Here is a 5,562-nt window from a genome sequence, read left to right as displayed (position 1 = left end):
GTCATGAAAAAAAGTACTTTGATAGCCCATACCATAGCCAGAGTTATCCTACAGGAGAAAGAACCAAATAACTAATTCCTTGCAAATTCTAGGCTTCATTTGCATATACCAACTGGAACAATGCCAAAAGATGGACCTATTGTTGGTTGCACTATGATCACATCAATGCTTTCTATGACAACAAAGGAACTTGTGAAGAAGGATGAAATTTGGGTTGTCTTAATTTGAATTTCACTTATTGCTCATGAGAATAAAGATAAAGAGATTGGTGAAAGATCGAAATTCGTCAAAGACACTAGTAATGAACACTGGGCAACTTATGGTCAATATGGTTATAAGAAACATGAATTTCAAGGAGCCATCAGAATGGATGAACATCTACCTGGTTTGATTTCTAATATCCAAGAAAGAGAACAAAGTCGACAACAATAGAGCTTGTCATTGCTTGAGGACAAGCAATGTCGAGAAGGGGGAAGGGGGGAGGGAGGGGTTTGTGATGTTCCCAAAGGGATTAATAGGCCCAAGTGACAAAGTAGCCTAACGATTCCCGATAAATGGGAAAACTCCATAATACCCAATGTTTAGGCAAGTTTGGAGCAAGGAGCAAAAAAGCCCAAAGTCCGGGTTTGGTGTCAACCTTACTCAGTTAAATAAAAAGAAAACCCACCTCAAGGAAATCTTTAAATATAAAAGGATTAGAATCACTTGAGGCATCGTTGGATTGGATTATGTCTTTGTTTTCTTTAAGCCTGAGGCTCAGAGGGTTTTAAGACCCCATTTCTCCTTAGACTAGTTTTGAAGGAGGTGATCCCACCCTACCTAGTCACCCTTTTCCTTATTCTACCACAGCTAATTTCTTGTAATAATCGGTATGATTTTGGAAATTTGAAAGGTATTTGTTCAGCTGGAAGGCTTGGTCTAGGGTTCTGTGGACTATTGGTTTAGCACAATTTTGGTCTACTGTAATATTGGATCTGCGTCTCGCTGAAAGCAATCGACCAAGGAAGGATTTGGCACCACTTTGGCCCACAAAGGGAGTTCTATCTGCAACATAGGAAAATAGGTTTGATTTAAGAAAGCGAAGGTGCATTCAAAAACAAGGGCCAGGGCCGCAAGCCAAATCCTGGTCGTAGTGACAGTGTAAGGAGGCTATTCACTTAGGAGCCTAGTCTCTGCAACAGAAGACAACAACGTAACCCTTATCAGAACATGCTAAGCAACAGAAAAGAATTTATAAACAAGTAGTTTAATAGTACGATAATTACCTGTGCAAGATTCTGAGCACCATACAGTTCTAGAAGTGAATTTCAAAAGTCACTTGGGTGAATGAAATAGCACAGTAGAATCGAATAATTTGAATACTAGTTTACTCAATATCAGCATTGTAATCTGGTAATTTTGGGAGTAGATACATCTACTATTGTTTTGGGGCAGTCAACCCTAGTTATATTGTGGGTTTATAATCATCTTGTTGAGAAAACTTGTTATTCATGCATGCAATGGAAGTGTTTACTATTGTATGAATGTGATTGTTGTTAAATGATTTTTTGTTCTGATTGATGTGGCAAAACTTTAGTCTAGAGTAGACACCCTAAAGGCAAAACTTACCCTAGGATATTACAAAAACCATCTTGAATTTTAAAATTGGCAATGAAGCTGCTATTGACGAAATATGGTACAGGAACAAGTCCTATATGTTAAATTAATAAGTTAATACGTCTTGCATGGTCTATTTGTTTGAAAAACTGAATATAGATTGATATGCGTTAAAGTTAACCCCTTCTCAAAATAAAATAAATGATGTGAGATGATTTGAGATGGAAAATAAAGAAAAGAAAAGCAGAGAGTGACTTCCTTTGCTCTATTTAATTCCACACAAAAGAAAATAAAGAAAAGAAAAGCAGAGAGCGACTTCCTTTGCTTTATTTAATTCCACACACAAAAAAAGTACTGAGCAAGAGTTAAAACTAATACCAATTCCTTTTCTTTTGCTTCTGCGAGACGGATTAGATCCTTCATGGCCAACTTTGAATAGTCAAGATCACCTTCAGGGATGTCAAGTAGATATTTTTCAACTGTTACAAAAAGAAAAGAAAAGAAAAAAACTTTTTAGAAGAAAAAACAAAAGCAAAAACAAAAAAAAAATTATTCAAACAATAGGGAACATTGAAATGGTAAGTTATGTTTTGAAAGATACCAAAAAAATTAAAACTTATAAATACTTATAAATAGCAAAAAAATTGTTCACCAACCCACATGACTTACCTCGCCTACAATGTCTTGTTGTGCTCCGGGAAAACGTCTTCTTTGTAGCTTCCAAAGACTTCCCACTTTTTGATGTTCCCTTTTTTGACTGTGTTTTTTTTATTTTTATCGTTTTCATTTAGTTTTTGATGCTTCAAGGGTTGCCCAACATCACATGCACCTTTATTTGAATCACCAAATTCTGAAACTTCTGTTGAAAGCATTGTTTTCCGTTTGCGACATTTGGATTGATTGTTAGTTTTTCCACCTAAATCATTTAGAGGAATTACTCCTGCAAAGAGAGTTTCTGTGTTGGGAACAAAAGAATTTTCTGTGTCTTCCATAATTTCCTCAGAATCTCTCATTTTCTGGCCAATCAAAAGAATTGATAACGAGTTAACAATCCAAAACGTTCTCCACGTTTCCAAAAAGACCAAACCGGTGGCTAATGGCTTACCAAAAATTTCGAGAAACCCTTGGAAAAATCGTTGCAGTCGTGACCTTAAGGATCTCAGAACCCCAACCTACGAACGGAAGGAGGGAATCTAAGCAAGAAAGGGGTTTCTGTTACTCTACAAAAAAACTTACTTTGCAACCTTTAAAAAAATCCGAACTCTGTGTTCATCCTTGCCCTATAACAATGACAGGGCCTTTAAAAGTATCAGTTCGGCAAATTTTATAAAAAAAAAAGTTGTATGTTCAACAAGGCAAAGTTAGTTAAAACTTTAAGGAAAGAACAATACCTGCGGTGAGAAGACTGTTTGCCGGAAATGCTTTAATCCACTGAGCTTTCACCTAGTCCCAGGACAAAAAGTAGTGGTGGTTAGGCAAGAGTGCAACGGAGCCGACCATTCGAGTGCTAATTGGCAGGGATCATCATTTCCTGCGAGCCTGCGAGCAGAACTCCGTCGGCGAACTTTCTAGAATGCAAATGCCGCAGGGTAAGGTAGGGTTGTTACCCTAACCGCCAAAAGAAACACCAATAGCTGTTCGATGGGAAACTAAGATCGCAACCGTTCATTCCTGATGGCCACGTGAGGACAGAAACGTATCTGCTGAGTGTACACTCCTCGGGCCAATGAGCAGAACTCCGTCAGCGAACTTTCCAGAATGCAAATGCCGCGAAAGGGCGAGGAGGGTGGTAGGAGAAGGTAAGGTCCGGCGATTACACTAGCGATTGCACCATTGGTGCAAAGTACATCGATATAATTGTTAAATTGAAAAAAATGTGTAGTTTGATTTTATAATCATTCAAATTATATTGATATATTAAATTTTAGCGGTTGTTTTTTTTAAGAATTTTTTAATTTTATTGATGGTTTTTTTTAATATTTAATATATTTTTAATGTGCATTTTGATAGCGGTAACTATTTTAATATAGAATTGATAAAAAATTAAAACTATAAATAAAATATTTTAATGTTTAAGCTATATATGAAACCATTTTTATAATTAAAATATATCAATATTTTATATAGAAAAATATAAGAGTTTTTAAATATTTAATACTGAATTTATGAAAAATTAAAATAGAAATTTCCACATAATAAATTGAAAAAAAAATTACTCATAATAAACTTACACTAATTTTATTTTGAATCTCATCCTAGCAAAAAAATAATTATCCAAGATAACCACCTTATGTTGCTCATGATTTATCCTTCTAATTGATACCTACCATGTATATTTGCACATGATGGTGACCAATAAATAAATTTTAATTTCACATCTCCAAATAAAATCATAACTAGATATTATAACCACCTTATGTTGCTCATGATTTATCCTTCTAATTGATACCTACCATGTATATTTGCACATGATGGTGACCAGTAATAAATAAATGTTAATTTCACATCTCCAAATAAAATCGTAACTAGATATTTCTCAAACTCTGGAGATTTATTCTCATAATGCTAATGGGTTTAAACCTTGGAGAGATGTGGAGAAACTCCCCTGCCAAAAGCCATAACACAATTCTCTTCACTAGTGCAATTTTGTTACGTTTTAATCCTTGCTTATTGCCTCATTGATAAAATTTTGTTACGTTTTAATCCTTGCTTAGTGCCTCGTTGATTAAATGGTGGACATCATCTGGATGGCTCGAGAAAAACTGTTATGCTTAAATCTGTCTATTTTCGTCCACGAGATAGAAAGATTCTCTCAACCACAAAATCTATATGAGTACGTAAACTGGTTAAACATGATTGACTACTCGACATATTCTCAATGTTTAGTTTGCATTTTTTTAATAGTATGTACTTAGTGTGAGAAAACCCACATGCTCATGTTTCAAATAGGGTTGAATAATCTTGACAAAAGCTACTTTGAAATCTAAAATTTTGACAATTTTTTCTTCAGTGATCTGAAATAGACCTGGTATCACACGTCAATAGTCTGTCTAATTTGATTTGTTTATAATCATGAACCAATTTAAAAGGTTATGTTTGACATTATGTTTAGATATCCTGCAACAAGCTACAGAGGTTTGTTGGAGTATTTCAAGGATTGAACATCTTCTGATGAAAAATGATTATTAAGCGTATAGACAATCCAAGAAATATGACATTTTCTATCATTATGGAAGTCATACTCATGGATATGCAAATTGAAGTCATCAAAATGTCACAAAGTGGGATATCTCCATTTCCCTCCATCAAAAGTATCTACAACTCTAATGATCCATGGGAAACATCTATACACTTGATTAGTCTACATTAGAAGATGTACAGATGTTTGTTTGGAGCATTTCAAGCACTTAATATGTTCTTATGTAGATTGATCAAGTTGTAGGTTTTTTTTTTTCTCCGTAAATGCTAATTCTATTAAAGAAAGATAAAAATATGTACAAAGAGGTTAGAACCTCTCAGGAGAATGCGGCCATTCCTCTACCAAAAACTCATAGACCTTACAGCTTAGGCTTGATGCCGAGTTTACAGAACATACTACAAAATTCTTGGTTCGGACACTGACATGGTTAAAAAGATTACCCAGTTTGAGTTCATCATGCCCTGTATTGACCACAAAAATTGAGAAGCAACTAACAGAACCAAATCTATATCAAAAAACAGAGACTGGAATGACATTGGTCCCTCTCCGTAGCCAGAGAATAGACCAGACAGAGACATCTACCCTCAGAATTAACAACACATGCCCAAAATTTCTTAGACCACCCGGCAAAGAGGAAACCGTTTTAATCTGCATGCTTTGATGGGTCTAGCATTTCAGCTTCCGCTTGACTGGTAGAAGCAACCCATGTCACAAATCCATTGTCATCATAAACAGGTTCACCCCCATCAGGAGTGGTTAGCAAATTT

The 5,562-nt window shown here is 35.3% G+C and overlaps 1 long non-coding RNA gene across 2 annotated transcripts; it reads right to left on the bottom strand.

Moving 5' to 3' along the window:
• Window positions 1-1,974: 1,974 nt before the first annotated feature.
• Window positions 1,975-3,149, bottom strand: LOC149219576 (uncharacterized). Of its 2 annotated transcripts, XR_016248712.1 has the most exons (4): window positions 2,988-3,149; window positions 2,702-2,768; window positions 2,266-2,612; window positions 1,975-2,075 (listed from the first exon to the last, which is right to left on the bottom strand). It is a non-coding gene; the product is annotated as an uncharacterized LOC149219576 (long non-coding RNA). The 2 variants fall into 2 exon arrangements; XR_016248711.1 differs by having other exon boundaries at window positions 2,266-2,768.
• Between the last annotated feature and the right edge of the window lie 2,413 nt (window positions 3,150-5,562).

Source organism: Pinus tabuliformis, chromosome Q, assembly GCF_031772625.1.
Source record: "Pinus tabuliformis cultivar Carrire ecotype Pingquan chromosome Q, CPIR1, whole genome shotgun sequence".
Taxonomy (NCBI): domain Eukaryota; kingdom Viridiplantae; phylum Streptophyta; class Pinopsida; order Pinales; family Pinaceae; genus Pinus; species Pinus tabuliformis.
Note: the sequence above shows the minus strand (reverse complement) of the source record. Positions and strands in the feature narration are given on the sequence as shown.